Source organism: Ipomoea nil, unplaced genomic scaffold (genome assembly GCF_001879475.1).
Source record: "Ipomoea nil cultivar Tokyo-kokei standard unplaced genomic scaffold, Asagao_1.1 scaffold1129, whole genome shotgun sequence".
Lineage (NCBI taxonomy): Eukaryota > Viridiplantae > Streptophyta > Magnoliopsida > Solanales > Convolvulaceae > Ipomoea > Ipomoea nil.
In genome coordinates, this window is record NW_017617557.1 from 355,902 (window position 1) to 378,713 (window position 22,812).

Sequence of the window (22,812 nt, forward strand, 5' to 3'; positions counted from 1 at the left end):
CACACTCTGAGTTTCAATTTAATTCCAACCATATTCCTCCCTTAATGATACACTATAAATAGGACGACAATCCATCAGCTTTTCCATCAACGGAACAAAAGATAGCAATCCGGCCTTCCTTTAGCAAGGTAAATTATCTCTACCCTCATCTTTACTTTCATCCCTCCCTATACATATCTTTATTTACAGGAATAGGAAGGGAAGGCAATAAGCACGACCTGCCTGCAACATGAAGGCTAGAAAGGGACCTGGCAGCAATGGAAACGATAGGACTGACGAACCAACCCATCTGTTTTTTTTAGGCCGCCACCATCAACCTCTTGCGAAGCAGGGTGTTGGTTCCCGGGCACCTGAGAAGGAAGAGCAACCGGAAATTTTCCATTCAAGTAGGACGAACCCGGAGCTGCTAGAGTTGTTCGCCGGAGACCGCCAGGAATCACCGCTCAACCACCAGCCATGCTTTTTGCCGGAGTCTACTGGAATTTTCTTTTTGTTTTGTTTTTTTTTGTTTTTGTTTTTGTTTTTTTTTTTTTTTTTACAGTCAACGCTCGCTGCCCAGCTCCGTTTTGCCCAAAAGCCTCCGGAATTCTTCCTCTTCTCTTGCCCCGCTTGAGACCGCTGCTCCCCTTGTGGATCGCGGACTATCGCCAATTGCTGCTGTTGGAAGTTGATGTCGCTTGCCGGGGACTGTTCTTCGTTGAAGTCGCCGGGAGTGGCCGAAGTTCGTCGCAAAAGCCGCTGGTCGCCGGAATTTTTTTATTTTTTATTTTTTTGCAGATGTTGCTGGAGACTGGCGAGTGTTGCTTGCCGGAAACCACCGCTGCTGGAAGATTTTTTTTATTTTGCAGAAGTTGCTGGAGACTGCCGGAGTCTGTCGTCCAACTCTGTCTCTTCACCGTGGACATCGCATGACATTTTTTCTTCACTATTTATGCCCTGGAAATGGGTGCTATTATTGCTCAGGAACCATGCAGTGCTGTCGCTAGACGTCAACCATCGTAAATCCGTCGACGGAAACTGCTAGAACCCTCGTTGTTGGAGATCAACGCTCAGCCTAGGCACCGTGCGAGTCGCTGTTGAAGTATCAAGCTGCCGTATAAACTGAGGGAAGGGGAAATAAAACATACTCTGTAGCAGACTAGCAGATAGGAGGTGATGCTGGTGAAGGCATTTATAATGGAGATGGAGAATTAATAAATGTTTGGACGGTGACAACATACTATGTTCATGAGGCGCACAAAGCTCTACACCTTTGTTTGTTTTTTCGTTTTTTTTTTTTTTTTTTTTTTTTTTTTCTGCTTCGTTTGTTTTTTCATTTTTTTTTTCTGCTTCGTTTCTCTGTTTCTTTTTTCCTTTTGCTTGATTGCTTTTTAATTTTTTCTTCCCTTTTTTTTTATTTGCTTATTCCGTTTTTGTTTTGCTGTTTTTTTTTTTTTAATTTTTTTTTTCTTTTTTTATGTTGTTTTTTTTGTTGTATTTTTTTTTGTTTTTTTTTTTGTTTTGTTTTTTTTTTTTTTTGCTTTTCAACATTATACTAATAACACTAATAAATAATAGTAATAAATAATAATAATGATAATATTATAATAACATTTTTATTACCTCACTTCTTCTCGCGGTTTTTTTTTGAATTTGGTATAATTTTAACACAAACGGTTTAACGGGACAAAAGAGCCTGGTGATGTACAACGATCATAGCAATTAATCCACCGCCATTAACAATTGGACCCTTGAGCACGAAAGAGAAGTTCAAAGAAATTCATGATCAACAATTGAAATAATTCTTTTTACTCATGCTCAACGATAGCTCGATGCCACACAAGTTGTCGTTCCATTAGCTCGCTTTTCCATTATAGCTTTGAATTTGTATTGTTGCTTCGTTGTAGCTCGTTCCTTCAAAAGGGCCCAATAATTACTTGGATTGTTGAAGCATACTTCTCTTGCATTTTAATATCCATGCACACTAAAAAGAACCATGAGTACTACCCATATACCCTCTCCTCGGAAGATTTAAATGAGATATGAACATAGAATATTCTGGACAGATTTGTGCCTTCACTTTCCCTCGAATTTTGACCCTTCAACAGTCATATTCAAGCTTAGGTGTCTTCATGAAAGTCGTAGCTCTGTAAGTTAGCTTACCAACAATACCCAGATCACCTCAATCGGATTATTATAGACCGAGATATGACCATAATACCAAAAAATAACCAATTGTTGCGTGAATCCATGCTTTGACAATTATTTTCCATTCCAAGACTCACAATGCTTCCTAGACTTGTTCTCCTCCTTCCCATGCCAATAATTAACGTGTGCTTGAATAGAGTCACTATCTTGGACGAAAATATAAAAATTTTGTTATGACTGAACTTAGACAACAAAATTTCTAAGCTGCCTACGTACTCTCACGAAGGAGATCAAGTCAAACATTGTTCAAATGATTTATTTTATATTTTTATTTTTTTTTAAAGTAGAGCCGTTCACAGTTTATACTCATGCGGGCCAGGAGCGTCTATGACTTGGGCCCGCCCATAGACAAGCGAGATGCATTAGCAGTTTAACCACGTGCTACATTTTTTGTGGATATCATTCATTACGTAGTCCGTGTGCTTAGGGATGATAGATCTTTAAGAATTTCCCGTTAATAGGGCCAACTCGCACACCATCTTCATCAATTAGCTTGTAAGCACCTCCTGAGTATGCTTCTTGTACCACGTAAGGTCCATCCCATTTTGGAGTAAACTTGTGCCCAATTTTCCTTGTAATAATGATAGGTCTACGAACCACCAACACCTTGTCACCAACCTGAAATGAGCGAATCCTTACCCTCTTGTTGAAAGCTCTAGAAATTCGAGCTTGATAGCATTCTAAACTTTGTTGGGCCTGCAATCTCTTCTCGAGCTTCTAACTCTGCCAACCGCAACTTTACATTATCCTCGTCTGTAAGGCCTTCTTGGATAGCTAACCTTAGAGAAGGTATTTGGCGTTCAAGAGGCAAGACTGCTTCAACCCCGTAAACCAGTGAGTATGGAGTGCTTTGTGTTGGTGTACGATATGTAGTTCTGTATGCCCACAATGCTTCTTCCATCCTTTCTTGTCAATCACGTTTTGACTTCGACACCACATTTTTTAGTAGATTGCATAGAGTTTTGTTAAAAGCCTCGGCAAGTCCATTTGCAGCTGCATAATAAGCTGATGAATTTCTTTGCTCGAACTCAAAAAGTTTGCAGATTTTATCCATCAATTTATTATCGAAAGGTTTCCCGTTGTCGGTTAGGATATACCGAGGGATGCCAAAACGATAGATAATGTGAACTCGGATGAAATCTGCAACATTTTCCTTCTTCACTTCCTTTAAAGCCACTGCTTCAGCCCACTTTGAGAAATAATCGATGGCTGCTAATATATACGAATGCCCTGCTGATGACTTGGGTGTAATAGGACCAACCACATCGAGCCCCCATGCATCAAATGGCCACGATGCTACCGTCGGATGTAGCGGTTCAGGAGGTTGATGGATAAAGTTCGCATGAAATTGACATGCTTGACATCTCCAAGCATAGTCTATGCAATCCTTCACCATCGTAGGCCAGTAGTAACCCATTCTTTTGATGTGAAAATGTAACTTAGGACCAGACTGATGAACACCGCACACTCCAGAGTGAGCCTCCTCCATCGCTTGTAAAGCTTCCTCTTCGCCTAAACATCGAAGAAACACACCATCAAACGAGCGCCGGTATAGCGCATCTTTGAAATATATGAAGCGAGGAGCTCGACGTCTTACATCTACCCTCTTACGAGGGTCTTGAGGTAACTTCCCATCAACAAGGTAGTCAATCAATGATTGCCTCCAATCCTCTTTATCTACCTCATAGACAGAAGCAGTCGGGAGTTCAACAATGTTGTCAAGAGAGCCATCGCCCTCGAAGATTGGAGGGACTACCCATCTTTGGCATACTCGTAGTCGAGCCTCATCTATAGGATGTGATATAATTGAAGCCAAAGCAGCTAAGGCATCGGCTTGCTTATTATGTTTCCTTGGAATGTGCTCTATCGTAGCATCTCCTAGCCAATGCAGGAGCGTCTTTGCATAAATGTTGTATGGGATCAACTCAGGCTTTTTTACTTCGTAAACCCCAAGTACTTGGTTGATAATTAGTTTGGAGTCCCCGTATATGTTAACCCTTCGTTGCTTCATATCGGCTGCAATTTCAAGTCCCAAAATGAGTGCCTGATACTCGGCAACATTATTCGAGCAGCGCTCTGTCAAGGTAAATGAATAAGGAAGCACTTCCCCTTTCAGGCGTAACAAAGACAACTCCAGCGCCTGCCCCCTCTTTGTGTGCCGCTCCATCAAAGTACATCTTCCATGGAGGTAAAACTTCGACCACAAGCACGTCCTCATCAGGTAGGTCACTGGACAGCTCCCATTCGGCAGGAATTGGATGGTCAGCTAGGAAATCTGCTAAGGCTTGCCCCTTGATGGACTTCTGTGGTACATAAGTGATCTCAAACTATTGAAATAATAAGTACCACCTAGCAAGTCGATCGGAAAGAACAACCTTTGACATGACATACTTCACTGGGTTTGCCCTGGAAACTAGTCGAATTGTATGCGCTTCGAAATAATGCTTGAGCTTCCTGATGGCGAATACAAGGGCCAGACACAACTTCTCAATTGGCAAATATTTGAGCTCATTTGGCGTCATCATTCTACTTAAATAATAAAGGGCATTTTCTTTCCCGTTATCATTCTCTTGTGCAAGTAAAGCACCCACCGAGCTTTCTTGGGCAGAGATGTAAAGGATCAACGAACGTCCTGGAATTGGAGCAGTCAGCACAGGAAGCTTCATTAAATAGGACTTGATGCTTTGGAATGCATTCTTGCAGGCCTCATCCCATACAAACGGGACACCCTTCTTCATTAATCGACTAAAGGGCTGACATCTTCCTGCTAGGTTTGATATGAATCTTCTTATATAAGCCAACTTCCCTTGCAAGCTTTTAAGCTCATGAAGGTTCTTTGGCTCAGGCATCTTCATTATAGCGTCGATCTTTGCTTGTTCGATCTCAATGCCCCTATGTCGAACAGTAAACCCAAGGAATTTGCCAGCAGCAACCCCAAAAGCACATTTCAGGGGTTCATTTTGAGTTGAAACTTCCGCAAGCGGTCAAATACTTGTTTTAGATGCATCATGTGATCTGTGTGAAGTTTCGACTTCACAACCAAGTCGTCTACGTAACATTCCACCATTTTATGCAGCATGTCGTCAAATATAGTCTGCATGGCCCTTTGGTATGTAGCACCTGCATTTTTCAGACCAAAGGGCATCACTTTGTAGCAGTAGATACCTTTTGGCGTACGAAACGCTGTAAACTCCTCATCTTCTGGCGCCATGCGGATTTGATTGTAACCGGATGAGCCATCCATGAATGACATGATCTCGTGTCCAGTTACAACATCTATCATTAACTCTGTGATAGGGAGCGGGAAGTCATCTTTCGGGCATGCAACATTAAGATCTCGAAAGTCTACGCACACGCGGATCTGGCCATTCTTCTTGCGCACAGGCACAATGCTGGATATCCAAGTTGGGTATTTAACTTCGCGAATGAAACCAGCCTCTATAAGCTTGTTGACTTCTGCTTCGATTGAGGGAATGAGCTCGGGGCGGAAGCGCCGTTGAGCTTGCTTAACCGGGCGACACCCCTTTTTCACTGCCAAGCGGTGCACGGCTACCTTTGGGTCCAACCCTGGCATCTCCTTATATGTCCATGCAAATACATCGATATATTCTTTCAAAAGTGTGACATATATTTCTTCATCTTCGTTGGAAAGGAGTGAACTAATGAAGATAGGTCGAGGACTTTCAGGAGTTCCTAGATCCACCTCTTTTAGTTCGTCCACTGCGGCTTGTACCCCTTCTTCTAGCTCTTGAGGTGCATCCTCTGCATCTTCACCCTCGATTGGAATCTCATCGTATAATGTTATATGAAATGACGATGCCATCTCATCTTGACTTGGTGTTGCCTCGCAACTTGAATCAATATTTTCTTGACTTCTTTCTTGCACTTGGGTGTGTACAATGGTTCTTGGTTGGACCTTCAAAACTTCACCACACGAGACATGGATATTAACTTCCCTTCTCATGCGAGATGGAACGGCACTCCTGAGCCTTTTTGAGGGTTCCATTTCAGTAGGAGGGTTGGTCTGCTCCTTCGAACTATGAGTAGGCCCAATTTTGTCATGTACTGATTTTCTCTTAGCCGGTTTGGGATTCGGCCCAAGTCTGCGGAAGACTGATTGTCGTGATTCTACATCTCCGATTCTATCAAAAACATACTGTTTCTTGTCACCTTCCTCCTCATCTGTAGAAGTGATGCAATTACTTGTGGCTCTGTTTATGAATATTCACACGGGCTTAGGGGGAACGTAACCCAATCCCTTGCGTTGATGCGGCTCTTGCTGATTTGACTTACCTTTACCACCAGCTTCTGGGATGAGTTTCCCCAGCTTTTGTGGCTCTTTGGGATCATATCCAGCTTTGAATAGAAGTTTATAAGCATTAGGGTCGAAGCCGCCAGTGCGCTTAGCGGGCACTGTTTGACTTGTCCCAACTTGAACTTCATCTTTAAGCGGTTTAACTGGAGCTGCTTTTAATGTTTCAATCCTTACAAGTGGGAACACAAGTTCCTTGTCGCAATGAGCTTGGTCTACAACCTGCTTGCCTTTCCATTTTGGATCAAGAGGTGTGTCAACCTGCTTTTAACAATTACCCAATCCGTCTCGCATACGGGATTGACCTGTGGTAACTCCAGCTGTTGCTTAGTAGCCTGTTTCACAATAAATGGAAGCGGGCGTTTGTATTGCTTGCCCCCATCCTCTTCATCACTCTCCTCAACTAACGGAGCGAACCTTCCGCATGAAATTTGGTTGGTGCTGGCAGTTGCATCAGCCAGCTCAATCTTTCCATCACGAGCAAGTCTCATCACCTTATCTTTAAAGACGAAGCATTTTTCAATCGGGTGTCCGAGGAGACGATGATACTTGCAATAGTTGGGGTCGTCCGCTTTAGAAGCTTCTTCGGGACGCTTCATCTCCGGTAATTCAATCAACTTAAGCTTTAACAATTCATCAAACATGGGTGACACACATTCTAGGAAAAGCGATGTAAACATCTAGAAAAATATTATTCAGGATCACAATAAAAATGTGATCCTGAAAGTAAAAGTCCTTCCTCCTCCATATGTTGATGCATGTTGATCCAAACCTCTATTGAAGATCAAGCCATTGAACCCGGAGGCCCTTCAAGAAGAACAAGCTATATATACAAGCCATTCTTTGAAGATCAAGCCACTTAAAACCCGGAGGCCCTTCAATGGTGGAGTGTTCAAGACATCAAATTGAAGAATCAGAGGACATCCAGAGATCTTGTACCCACACCGCATTTGATATTTGACATGTAATCAGAATTTTGAATATTAATATATTATATTCAATTTTCTTTATTTACAAATTGGCACGCCCAGTGGGACAACTCTGCCTCTCATTTCTTCATAGGCACTTTCAACCAATATGGGGGCAAACCCTGTATGAAATTTGAAATGGAGGAGGCTAAATGATACTCCTTGGCACGAGTTAAAACGGCCTCATATCTTTCAAGGCTCCTTGGCACGAGTTGAAACGGCCTTACATCTTTAAGTTGTAGTGTCAAGACTTTCTTACACTACATACTTTCAAGTGTTATATGCTCTCAAATGGTGTACAAGCAAGTCTCGAGGGGGCATTTGTAGACGCTTAAATTTTGATAAATATTGATTATTTATCAATATTAGCATATTTGAATATATTTGAAATATTTTGGATAATATTGATATTATCTAATTTGTTAATTAGATAATATCAAAAGAGTTTGAGCTTATCAAAACTCTCTATCCTACAGCTATAAATAGGGCATTTCATTTCTATGTAATCACACACATCCTAGGAAAAGCGATGTAAACATCTAGAAAAATATTATTCAGGATCACAATAAAAATGTGATCCTTAAAGTAAAATTCCTTCCTCCTCCATATGTTGATGCATGTTGATCCAAACCTCTATTGAAGATCAAGCCATTTGAACCCGGAGTCTCTTCAAGAAGAACAAGCTATATATACAAGCCCTTCTTTGAAGATCAAGCCACTTAAAACCCGGAGGACCTTCAATGGTGGAGTGTTCAAGACATCAAATTGAAGAATCAGAGGACATCCAGAGATCTTGTACCCACACCGCATTTGATATTTGACATGTAATCAGAATTTTGAATATTAATATATTATATTCAATTTTCTTTATTTACAAAGGTCATGAGATTGAATCTTGGTGGAGGTGGTGTTGATTTTGTGTGCTTTGTTTGTTTAAGTCTGAATTTTGCATCGACAATTTCTTATTCTTAGTTACAAGCAAAGGAACTAGAAGTGGAACCTTGAGGAAAACCAAGTATAAACCTTTATTATTATTATTTTAAATTTGGTTTTGTTAATCTTGTAATTTCTTTATTTATTGGTATTCTCCATAGTCAAACAAGGTTTATGAATCTCAAAAATGTAGTTGTGATTGATTAATATGAACAGTTAAGTTTTTTTTTTAAATGCTACTGACTCTATTACAATGTAGTACAAAGAACCAATAACGCTTTCACTGAGGCTCAAACTCACAATCTTCCAAATGGAAGTCCAACCCAAGTACCATTAGACCACATAGTCTTGATTATTTAGAGTTTTTTTTTTTTTTTTTTTTTTGAAAGTTACTGGCTCTATTACATTGTAGTATCTGTCAGGGCCGCCGCATTTGGGGGCCCCTTAATTTAAAAAAAATATATATAGTATATCTATTAGGAATAGGATTGTTAGGCAATAGGGACTTTTGATCGGTGGAAGATTAAATAAAAGCTGACATACCTTTCTTTTTCTTCAATAAAACAAAGCCTACAAAAACTGAAATACAAACCTATTTAATTTAAATATATATTAGCATTTAGCCTAATCTAGTTTATCTAGCGTATGTGATTAGGGAGCCAAATCGTAGAGGCGCAGACAAATAGCAGAGAGAGTACCAGAAATTGTAGAGCCGCACGATAGACGATTAGACGAGACATACAAAGATTATCAGAAATTGCAACCTAGGTATTTCAATTTTTATTCTTTTAATTTGAGGCTACTGTATCTGATTTTTGAATTCTAGATATTTGAATTATATTTAATTTGAATATTTGTGTATTTGAACTAGATTAGGTAATTTAAATTTGAGAAAGACGACAGATTCAACTCGTGTGTTACTGATTTTTAATTTTTTTTATCATACAAACTCTCAAGTTCTTCAATTCTCTTGACAAGTAATTAAAATTGCGTATTATTTCACAATTCTTGTTTATTGTTTTATATACATGACTTAATAATTCTGATTTCAGAATAATATATTCAAGAATTCTTTTCTTGATTAATTATTCATTCATTGAGTTTCTAAATAAATTTTTATTTTTTCTTAGGATTTCATGTCTTCTAGAAAATATTCATCTGGGTTTGAGAAGCGTAAAAAGAAAAGAAGAATTGAGCAACTAACTCAATCTCAAAAGGGAGCTCTTGAAAAATTTGTTACAAAAAAAACTCAAATAGATGAGCAAAAAGATGATGTCAAGGAAAAATTGTTAGATGTTAATCTTGATATAGAAGATCAAGATGATTGTGAGATTGGAAAGAATTTAAATGATAATGTGCACAATGATGATATGTATCACTGTCACGATGAACATAATAAGAATGTTGATAGTTGTTTAGATGATGTTGGTTATAGTGATAAACCAAATGATTCGTTTTTATTTGACATATATGATCCAAGAAATTGGGATGCCCTTGATTCTAAATTAATAGATATTCTTGTGAAAGATGGTCCAAAACGAGATTTATCAATGAATAAAGGTCCTAAAGATAAATTCTCTAGAAGGTTTTCATCAGCATTTTACACAAGATATTTGCCAAATGGAGAGAAATGTGATCAAGATTGGCTTATATATTCAAAAGAACTTGACAAGGTGTTTTGTTTTTGTTGCAAGATTTTTAAAAAAAGTATAGGAAAAGGTGTTTTGGTCAATGAAGGTTTTAGGGACTGGACACATCTTGGAGTTAGACTTAAAGAGCATGAAACGAGTGTAGATCATATAACTAATATGACAACTTGGATGGAGTTGCGTCTTAGATTACAAAAAAAATGAGACAATAGATAAAGTGGCTCAAGAACAACTTTTGAAAGAAAAAGAATATTGGAGGAAAGTACTATTTAGGATTATTGCAGCTGTGAAGTATCTTGCTAAAAATAACTTGGCATTTCGTGGAACAAGTGAGAAGTTGTATGAAAATAACAATGGAAATTTTTTGGGTCTAATTGAAATGCTGGCTGAGTTTGATCCTATCATTCAAGAGCATGTTGTACGTGCTAGAAATCGTGACATTCATCATCATTACCTTAGTCATAAGATTCAAAATGAATTGATACTTATGCTTGCTACTGCAGTTAAAACAAAGGTCATCAAAAAAATCAAAGAAGGAAAATATTTTTCAGTGATATTAGATTGTACTCCCGATGTGAGTCATCAAGAGCAAATGTCTTTGATTTTAAGATGTGTGGATATATCAACATTTCCAATTAAAATAGAAGAGTTCTTCTTGGAATTCTTGGTTGTGAATGACACTACTGGCCAAGGTCTTTTTGAAGTATTACAAAATGTGTTGATATCACTTGATCTTGATATAGATAATGTTAGGGGACAAGGTTATGACAATGGGTCAAATATGAGAGGGAGACATCAAGGTGTACAAAAAAGACTATTGGATATAAATCGTAGAGCATTTTATACTCCTTGTGGTAGTCATAGTCTTAACTTGACTTTGTGTGACGTTGCAAACAGTTGTGGCAAAGCAAGGGATTTCTTTGGAGTAGTGCAACGTATTTACACAATATTTGCTAATTCCACAAAGAGGTGGCATATCTTAAAAAATAATGTAACAAATCTAACTCTTAAGCCATTGTCATCTACTCGATGGGAAAGTCGTGTGGAAAGTGTTAAAGCAATTAGATTTTAAATCAGTGATATTCGAGAAGCCCTACTTCAAGTGGCAGATACAGACAGTGATTCTAAAATTCAAAGTGAGGCAAGATCTTTAGCTACAAATGAACTTAGTAACTTTGAATTTTTGTTAGCCACAATCATTTGGTTTGAAATCTTATCTGCGGTTAATTTAGTTAGCAAGCAATTACAAACAAAAGATATGCTTCTTGATGTTGCTATTAATCAAATTAAAGGGTTAGTTTCTTTCTTCAAGAATTATAGAGAAAATGGTTTTTCTACTGCCATGGATAATGCAAAGGAAATTGCGACTGAATTAGAAATTGAGCCAGTGTTTCCTCAAAAGCGAAAAATTCGTAGAAAAAGACAATTTGATGAGAGTGCTGATGATACTTCATTATCTCCAGAAGAATCTTTTAGGGTTAATTATTTTTTATACATTGTAGATCAAGCTATTATTTCATTGACCCAGAGGTTTGAGCAATATGAAGTATATGAAGGAACTTTTGGTTTTTTGTTTAGTTCTCACAAGTTACAATCGATGGCTGATATGGATTTGAAATCTTGTTGCATTTGTTTAGAAGCAGCTCTTAAGAGAGATGAACAATGTGGTGATATTGACGGAAATGAATTGTATATTGAGCTAAAATTGCTTAGAGAGATTTTATCGAAAGAAAATATAGGAGCAGTGAGTATATTGAATTCATTGAAACAGCTGGGTTGTTTTCCAAATGCTACTATTGCATATCGAATATTATTGACTATACCAATTACTGTTGCCTCTGCAGAAAGAAGTTTTTCAAAGTTGAAATTGTTGAAATCTTACTTACGATCAAGTATGTTGCAAGAGAGACTCAATGGATTAGCTTTAATCTCTATTGAAAATGACATTTTGGAAGAAATTGATATCAAAAGTTTGGTTGATGATTTTGCGTCTAAGTGTGCACGTCACATGTCAATTTTTAAATGAAATTTTTGATGTATTTTTTTAAACAGTATTTATATTTTGAAATTTTGACACAACTTTTTGAACAACTATTATTTATATATAAAAAAAATATTTGAAAAAAGGGGCCCAAATCTAAATATTGCACAGGACCCCAATTTTGATTGGAACGACCCTGGTATCTGTTCATATACTTTCTCAACCTACTAAAACACAAAAAACCAATAACGCCTCCACTGAGACTCAAACTCATAATCTTCCTAATGGAAGTCCAACCTGGGTACCATTAGACCACATAGTCCTAGTTAAAGAATGAATTTATTGCAAGCATAACAAAGAAAACAAAAATAGAAAAGAGACAAATACCTGACCCTCAAAGAAAAGACACAAATTCATAATAAAATTAATCCACTAATTAATAAGATTTTACTTTCTTTGACCAAACGAGAAAAAAGAAATACTAATAGAAACCTGAGAAAAATAATCACATTTGCCATCTAATATCATCATAAATCAAAAGTTATAAAGAATAATATGAATTATTATCCTTAATATTATTGGATGCTGTAATAACAATTACATGAATGAGACTTGAGACTTGAGACTTGGGAGCCACGAGTTTTAATAACAATTATGTATTTACAGAATGAAGAGATTGTCAAAGAAAGACATATGAATTAATTAGCACGTGCATTCAAAAAAAAAGAATTAATTAGCACGTGGTCGTGCAATAGAGTAACATTGTATGCAATATAAATTGTATGGAAGGTATTACAAAGTTATTTCTTAAAAAAATGTTAATTATTTTAATGATGATGATGATTATTATTATTATTTATATTAAAATAAAGTTATAAATAAAATTTTATAATAGTTAGAGAAAATGGTTAAATAGACCCTTAAACTTTATACAAAAAATCAATTAGACTTCTGAGTTTTAAAACATTACAATTAAACACATCAATTTTTCATTTTTGTGCATATGGGCCTAATAGTTTATTATCCACTGATAATTAGAGTCTCGGCTACCATAACTGACACTTGTTCATCAGTAGCCGGAGCCCGGAGTCCTGCTATGTACCAATTATTACTGGTGATAATAAAGGCAAATTATTGTGTGAACTGTGGTCCACACAACTGTGTGGACTACTGTCTGAAATATCGTCGTGAATATTATGAGTAAAAATAATGTACACAACTGTGTGGACTACTGTCTGAAATATCGTCGTGAATATTATGAGTAAAAATAATGTACATTATGTGTTAGAATTATGTACATTAGGTGTTAGAATAATATACATTATGTGTTAAAATAATGTACATTACGAGTTAGAATAATGAAACATCTGGGGTAATATAATGTACATTATGCTTTAGAATAATGTACATTATGCTTTAGAATAATGTACATTATAAGTTATAAAAATGTATGTTGCAGCTGGACGCACGAAAAAAAACTAAAATTAAGCAAAACGACGTCGTTTTTGTAGCGTGGTCCACACAGCTGTGTGGACTACGATCCACGCAATAACTATTGGATAATAAACTATTGGGCCTGTATCACAAAAATGACAAGTAGCTTAAATGTGTTTAATTATAACTTTTAAAATTTATGGTTCTAATTGATTTTTCATATAAAATTTAGGGGCCTATTTGACCACCAAATTATTGTGTGGACCATGGTCCAAGTAGTGTTGTATGAACCATAAAAGAAAGTACATTTTTTATGTATTAAAAGTACATTATTTGTGTATTGAATGTACATTATATAAAATAATGTACTTTTAGTATTTAAATAATGATTTACATCCTCCCAAATGCTCTGTCGGGCCGGGGTGTGGGGGCCCTTAGGGTTGGGGTTCAGCCTTTTGGAAGAATGACATCATATGATTCATATCCCTGAGTGATTGATACTTAATTCTATGCATGCACTCAATATAATATACATAGAGTTTTTTGCATTTTTGATTCCACGACTTTAGTGGCATTATCAGGATTGATTCGTGACTTTCAAATCTTGCAATTTCAGTTCACGACTATTATTTTTGTTGCAAAAATGGTCCTTCCGGTTAATTTTCCGTCAAAATCTCACATGATAAAAAATTTCCCATTTCAATCAGTGATAAAATAGACATTTACATTGACCTTGCAATCTCGGACCGCTGTTGACTTCTTATTCAGACCAAATTGCGAAAAAATCAAATATAAAAAAACTCAATCTCCAGAGACAAACCCTAATATGCTCTCATCTCATCAACCCATCTGCGAACAAGAGGAAAACATCGATTGCCATCTTCAACACGTCATCCATTGCCGATCTTCATCGTCTTTATATCGAAGGAAAACATAATGGCTACATCGATTGCCATTTTCAAACCCAATTTTTCGTATCTGGCAATTGGATTTTGTTTTTGTTTGATTTTTTCGCACTTTGGTCAGAATAAGATGTCAATAGTGGTCCAAGATTGCAAGGTCAATGTAAATGTCTATTTTATCCCTGCTTGAAATGGGGAATTTTTCTCCAGTGAGATTTTGACGAAAAATTGGCTGGAAGGATCATTTTTACAACAAAAACAGTAGTCATGGACTGAAATTGCAAGGTTTGAAAGTCGCTAATCAATCTTGATAGTGCCACTATAGTCGTGGGACCAAAAGTGCAAAAAAAAAAAAAAAAAAAAAAAAAAAAAAAAAAAAACTCAATATCTAAAAACATAATAAGCCTCAATTAAAGTTATATCCTTGATTTTTGTCCCTCTTCTTTTATGCAAATAAATGTGTACATTTTACTTTAAATGTTGTACATTCCAATGTTATTAGACAAAACTACCCTTACACCGTTAGTTTTTAATTCTAACATTAATAACACATCATTATTACTATACACCTATATCCATCATATCTTTTTCCTATCTTTTAATTATCATTTTATTAAAATCATTATATATTAATTTAATACTTAATTATATTTTAATTAAATTTCTATCAATGATAAATTATATATGTATCTGTAAAAAATACATATATTATTTGTGTATATATAATTCAAATTATAATTTTTAATTATTTGTATTTATCACTATTTTTAATATTGAGTATGAATTTTTACGCATCACGCGTACAAAATGCTAGTACATTAATAAATATGTATAGCTCATACAACAACATTATTAAAAAAAAAAAAAAAGGTGAGGGTTGGTGTGGTCTTCTCTTACATGGAAATAAATTGAAGCTTATTTTATTATATTCGTATAACACGTGTGTTTAATAATGTTTTTACATAATATATGTACTAAAATTGGATAAATTAGGAATTGAGGTCCAGTTGCATATATGAAGCGACTCTCCCAAATGAAAGGTAATGAGTTCAAGAGGTTGAGAAAGTAGATAGGAACAAATACTACATTGTAACAGAGTCAATAGTACTTAAAAAAATTGGAAAATAGGATTTTATTAGTTTTAATTAACAAATTCATATATATGAATAATTGAGATTCCTTGAGTTCATAGTTGGAATCAAATTAAGATATAAAATGATTTCACATAAGAGAAGTAAAAGTTGACGTTAGGTGTTGAAACCCTCTCATCAGGTTTTCAATTTTCTCTTTTTAATGGTACATAAGATGATTCACTCACTCAAACCCCTCAAATTACCAAATATACTAATGGTTACAACTTTTTGGTATCACTAATCTCATCATGTTCCCTGCTTTACGAATATGAAGTATATAATAACTTCCAAAATGCAGATCGAAACCGCCAACTTAGAGCTAATTGCGCAATTATTTTTCATACCAACTACATAATGATTAACCTTTCTTGCATGAACAATATATATATAGATTTTCCTTACATGAGCAATTTTAAACCCATACCTAAATATCCACATTGAATGATCATTCAGTGAACATTGGGATCTCTTTGAGTGCGTCTAAGTCTCCCAAATCAATACTCTTCTGCCTTCTTTTGAAACCAAACTGGTTGCAGATGGCATATCGAGTTATCAACACATAACTAGTAATAGATGGCATATAAACATTTAGGTATTAAAATATTTTGTGAAGGACAATAAACCAGTGGTTGAGATGGCCGAGTTGGTCTAAGGCGCCAGATTAAGGTTCTGGTCCGAATGGGCGTGGGTTCAAATCCCACTCTCAACATCAACGTTTTTTATACTTGGATCAGTTTTGCATTAGAGCCATTACATTATAAATAAACGAACTACTTTATGCTAAATGATTAATTTATGCATTTCAAATGATATATATATATATACCAAGACTATGTGGTCTAATGGTACCCGGGTTGGACTTTCATTTGGAAGGTTACAAGTTCAAGCCCCTCAGTGGATGCGTTATTGGTTCTTTGTGTTTCAGTAGCCATTACATTATAAATAAACGAACTACTTTATGCTAAATGATTAATTTATGCATTTCAAATGATATATATATATATACCAAGACTATGTGGTCTAATGGTACCCGGGTTGGACTTTCATTTGGAAGGTTACAAGTTCAAGCCCCTCAGTGGATGCGTTATTGGTTCTTTGTGTTTCAGTAGGTTGAGAAAGTATATGAACAGATATTACAATGTAATAGGGCCACTAACATTCAAAAAAAAAAAATGATATATATATATATATATATATTTTTAAAAACGGTTTATGTTAAGTCTTTATTACTCATGATTTATATTTAACATGTAATTAATTATTTTTCTGTCATACTCCAAAGTAACCAAATTCATGTTCATTAAACATTTAACAGAATATTTATAACCCATAAGCTAATCCTTATTTAACATTTAGGGTATGTTTGGTTCAAAATCATAATTAGTGTTTGATTGTCAACTTTTTAGAATACAACTATAGGATTTGATTACCCCTAATTAAAAAATCTCATTTTCCTAATTAAAAATGAGTATGATTCAATCTTATTGCTAATATATGATTTTTTAAGTTTAGATTTATGCTTTTAGATATTTTTTTGGGAAAAGGGTCAAATAGGCCCTCGAACTTTAACTTAAAAGTCAATTAGGCCCCTAAACTTTTTAAGGGTGCAATTACACCCATCAACAATTCATTTAGGTGCAATGAAGCCCAAAAACAAGTTAATGACCTGTTATCACAGGTCATTAGGGTTCAGGCCACCTTCCGGCGAATTTTCCGATAAAAAAAAGTTACCAGCAACCCACCCAGATTTGTTGAAAATTTCGCCGGTCACTTCTTTTGTCGAAAATTTCTCCGATCACTTTTTTTTTTTGCCGGAAAATTCGCCTGAAGGTGGCCTGAACCCTAATGACCTGTGATAGCAGGTCATTAATTTGTTTTTGGGCTTCATTGCACTTAAATAAATTGTTGATGGGTGTAATTGCACCTTTAAAGAGTTTAGGGGCCTAATTGACTTTTAAGCTAATGTTCGAGGGCCTATTTGATCATTTTCCCTATTTTTAAAATTTTTTTTTTTTGTTCATATTGGTGCTCTGGATGTCACTAAATTAGGATCAATTATCATGATTTTTTATATTTTGTATTTTTAAATTTTTTATTCTCATTCAAGCCTAGTCTTATCATTTTATAAGTTCGGGGTATGATGAAAAAATTAGGCCCTATTAAAGTTAACATATACTTTTATACCTAAGATTTAAATTACATAAGAAAAAAAAAATACTAATATCAAATAATTTGAAATAAGATTCACAAGTTCTAAAAAGAATTTACATACACAACAATAATAATCATGAAAAAAAATTATAGATGTTTTTCTAAATGTAAAATAATTAATAACAACACTAGTGCCTTCATAAATAAATAATTATAAATTATAAAAAAATAATTTAAAATTAAATAAGCTTACAAACAATAACATTGTTATCATAATAAATAATAAATTAATTATTAATAAAAATTTATAAAACAAAATTTTAAAAAAAATGAAGGAGCTAAAAACTTTTTGACTAGAGGCGAGAAATTAAAATATTTTAAAACGCGATAAAAAATATTCATTACAAAATATGAAACATAATTAATTGAATAAAATGGTTTGTATAGAAAATACAGTATAAATGGATAGTCATAGGTTTGAACCCTAGTGGTAGGAGCTTAGATTCGTTGGGCAAAAACGCTAAAAACTTATTATAACGCTCACAAAAAAATACATGTTATAAATATGAATATATGGGAAATTTATTTCTAAGTACCAATAATTTATTTCTAAAATACATGACCGTTGTAATGAAAATCGTCTAATTTACCAACTAAGCTATATCATATTTCATTTAAACTTGCATATAGAGAAAATTTCAATTTTGGTCCATTGACTATTGGAGTTGTGTTAATTGCAACACTTGACTTTCAAAAATGTTAATTTAGTACTTTGACTATGCAATTTCTATCAATTTTGGTCACGCCGGCCAAATTGCCGGCCAAATCTCACCGGATAAATGTAATAGGTCAAATAATGAGGATAATTTAGTCATTTTACTCATTTTCTCTTTCTTCTCAGGTTCTCCATTACCGGCGACGATGAGTAAATTAAAGATGAGCTTTGGAGAAAGAAAATATGAGTAAATTAAATTGGTTTAGTAACTACAGATCCTGTCATTGCTCGTCTAGCAGAAATCTTGACGAAAATGAAGAGAACTCTCGCTTTTTCCTTCTTCTTCCTTTTATTGATTTTCACCTCCGAATCGCAGCGATCTCCGCCGGCAGTATGCATACTAGGCAGTGGGATCAGCTACTCCACCGTCGCGCATTTCCTTCGCTCCTATTCCAATCCATCCCAACCCGAAAATCAGCTCCATAAGAATCTTTGAGTGCCATGTTGTCGGCGGCGGCCGCATGGCCACGGTCACCATCGCAGGGATACCTTCGAGACCGGCGGCTCAATTCATCACCCGAAGAACTACCACGCTAGCAACTTCACTAACTTCCTGAATCTCAACGTCAAAACCTCATCATCCGAATCCGATTCCTCGTTTGGCATCTGGGACGGTAATAAATTCATCTTCAAAATCCTGTCTTCAAACTCCAAGCTTCCGATTTGAGAAAATGCTTAAGTGGTAGGGGCTCTATAATTTGACTAGACGGACTCAATATGCTTTAATTTTCTAATGACAGCGCTGTGGGTATGAAAAGATGAGTAAATGAAGAGAAGCTCATTGGAGAATTGAAGAAATCGTCGCCTGGAGAGTAGCTCATCGGAGAAGAAAGGATTGGTGAGTAAAATGACTAAAATACCCTTATTATTTAACCTCTTAAATTTTTTCTGGTGAGATTTGGCCGGCGTGACCAAAATTGATAGAAATTGCATAGTCAAGGTACTAAATTAATATTTTTGAAAGTCAAGTGTTGCAATTAACACAACCCCAATAGTCAGTGGACAAAAATTGAAATTTTCTCCTTGCATATATATTATTTACTTATACTTATACATACTATATACACATACATAGGGAGCGTTATGGAGCATTATGCCATGGAATGTGAACACGGTTCCAACGGTGTTAGTACACCGACCACCGTTATCTTCTTCTTCTTCTTTTTTTTTTTCTTAATTAATTGCGTGACTTTTCTTCTTCATTTTCACATTTTGCAGTTTCACTTTAATTTGAGGTGAACAATGATTTCGGACATTCATAAATTATGAATTCATGCCTGCACATTCACTTTGGAACCATGCCTACACATTCCCGTCCGAAATCACGGACATTCATAATTATGAATCCATGCATGCACATTCACTTAGGAACCATGCCTACACATTCACTTTGGAACCATGAGATTATGAATTTTCTGTTATAAGATTATGAATTTTCAGTTATGAGATTATGAATTTTCTGTTATGAGATTATGAATTTTCTGTTATGCGATTATAAATTTTCTATTATGCGATTATGAATTTTGTGTTATGCGATTATGAATTTTCTGTTATGCGATTATGAATTTTATATTCTCATAACAGAAAATTCATAATTTGATCAACGCGTGCCGTTAACTCCACATCCGCGAATTTTTTTTTTTTTTTGCCTAAAAACGACGTCGTTTGGCCGTGTGTTCACCATTCTCGGTGAACACGTTTCCAGGGCATAATTTGCCGGAGCGTTATGCCCTGGACCCGTGTCCACCATGGTGGACACGAGACACATTCATAATTTCTATAATGTAGATCCATAATTTCTATATTGTAGATTCATAATTTCTAAACTGTAGATTTATAAAATTTATAATATAGATTCATAATTTCTATACTGCACATTCATAATTTCTGTACTGTAGATTCATAATTTCTATACTGCACATTCATAATTTCCGTACTGTAGATTCATAATTTATATACAGTAGATTTATAATTTTTATGCTATAGATTCATAAAATTTATAACGTAGATTCATAATTTTCATATTGCACATTCACAATTTTTGTACTGTAGATTCATAATTTGATAACTATACAGTTTAGAAATTATGAATCTACATTACAGAAATTATGAATCTACAGTACAGAAATTATAAATGTGCAGTATAGAAATTATGAATCTACATTATAAATTTTATGAATCTACAGTTTATAAATTATGAATCTACAATATAGAAATTATGATTCTACAGTATAGAAATTATGAATGTACAGCGTGTCCACCATGTACATACTGGACACGGGTCTATAGCATAATTTGCCTATACATAAGGAGTGGGGTGGGACCCCTCCCAGTATGGACCAAGCCTGCCCTTATCCAGAACCGGGCCCAATCTGCACTTGCGTAGAGCCGGGCTTGAGTACATAAGATGATCCATTCACTCAAACTCCTCAAACAATCAAATATACTAATGGTTACAACTTTTTGGTATCACTAATCTCATGTTCCTTACTTGCTTTACGAATACGAAGTATATAATAACATCCTACAATGCAGAAACTGCTACTTTAGAGCTAATTGAGTAATTATTTTTCATACCAACTACATAAATGACTAACCTTGCATGAGTAATATATTTTCCTTACATGAGAAATTTTAAATCCATATATACTTAAATATTCACATTGAATTCATTCAGTGAACGTTGGGATCTCTTTGAGTGCATCTAAGTCTCCCAAAACAATACTCTTCTGTCTTCTTTTGAAAGCAAACTGGTTGCAGATGGCATATCGAGTTATCAAAACATAACTAGTAATAGATGGCATATCAATATTTAGTATTAAACTAATTTGTGAAGGTGAATAACATAATAGTTGAGATGGCTGAGTCGGTCTAAGGTGTCAGATTAAGGTTCTGGTCCTAAAGGGCGTGGGTTTAAATCCCACTCTCAACATCTAGACCCTATACTAAATATACACGAACCACTTTATGCTAAATGATTCATTTGTGCATTTTAAAAAAAAAGTTTATCTTAATTCTTTATTACTCATGATTTATATTTAACATGTAAATAATTACTTATTCTGTCGTACTCCAAAGTAACCAAATTCATGTCATTAAACATTTAACCGAATATTTATAACCCATAAGCTAATCCTAATTTATCATTTAGAGTGCGTTTGGTTCATGGGTTTATACATTAGGAATGAGAATCAAATTCATAGTTAGTATTTGATTGACAATTTTTTAGAACACAACTATGGAATTTGATTATCCCGGCTCAATTAATTAAAAACGAGTATCATTCCATCTTATTGGTAATCTAATTTTTAAGTTTGGATTAGTGCTTTTAGATTTTTGTTTTTTTTTTGTTTTTGTTTTTGTTTTTTTTTTTTTTTTTTGTTTTTGTTTTTGTTTTTTTTTTTGTTTTTGTTTATATGGGTGCTTTTAATGTCATATATTATGATCAATTGCTTTGATTTTTTGTATGAACAAATTGCACTTTTGGTCCTGTGATTATTGGGTGTTGGTAATTTGAGTACTTAAGTTTCAAAACTCGCAATTTAGTCCTTTAACTATGCAATTATTAACAGATTTGATCTTGCCGGGCAAATCGCCTGCTAATTTTCACCGGAAAAATGTTACTGCGTTTGAATTTTTTTTTTGGTGAGGGTAAAACGGTCATTGCAAGGGAAAAAAGGGGAGGAGGGAGGGGGGGGGGGGGGGGGGGGAGTGCAATTGGGGGAAGACCGTTCCATGCGATTTCTGTAACAACCAGTCTGCGGTGCTCTACTGCCGAGCCGACGCCGCGAAGCTCTACCTCTTTTGCGACCAGCACGTGCACGCCGCCAACGCGCTATCCCAGAAGCATATCCGATCGCAGATCTGCGATAACTGTGGCGCCGAGTCCGTCGCCGTCCGCTGTTCCACGGAGAAACTCGTCCCGCGACAGCATGAAGACGACCGGATCACAAAACACAGCTAAAGATAGAGTATTAAGAACTAATTAAAACTATTTGAAAAAAAAAAAAAAGAAATAATTAAAACAGGAGGTTAGCGTGACGTCTCTCCTAAGGGTCACAAATTAAAACCCCAATACTACCATCGCTATTTTTTCTTCAGAGGGAAAACTTGAGAGGAAAAGCAGGAATCTTGAGGACAATACACTGAAAAAAAAAGAGTTTTTTATTTTTATTTTTATTTTTGGTAGTCCAAATTAAGTTTATAGCTATAAAGATTTTTAATTTTGGTGTTTATTTTGCTTGGGTTTTGTTTTCCCTTTGAATGAAGGTGGGATTCCGGTGGGTTGTCTGGGTTTTGCTTTTCCGCGGACGCAGGAAGAAGAAGAAGAAGAAATGGCTTTAAATGACCATTTTACTCTTATGAATAAAAAATTTTAAAGGAATTA

At 35.3% G+C, this 22,812-nt stretch overlaps 2 non-coding genes across 2 annotated transcripts; both read left to right on the forward strand.

Moving 5' to 3' along the window:
* Nucleotides 1–16,127: 16,127 nt before the first annotated feature.
* On the forward strand, nucleotides 16,128–16,208 carry TRNAL-AAG. Its single transcript has one exon. It is a non-coding gene; the product is annotated as a tRNA-Leu (tRNA).
* A 5,068-nt stretch (nucleotides 16,209–21,276) lies between these two features.
* Nucleotides 21,277–21,357, forward strand: TRNAL-AAG. The gene has a single exon. It is a non-coding gene; the product is annotated as a tRNA-Leu (tRNA).
* The last annotated feature ends 1,455 nt before the right edge of the window (nucleotides 21,358–22,812 follow it).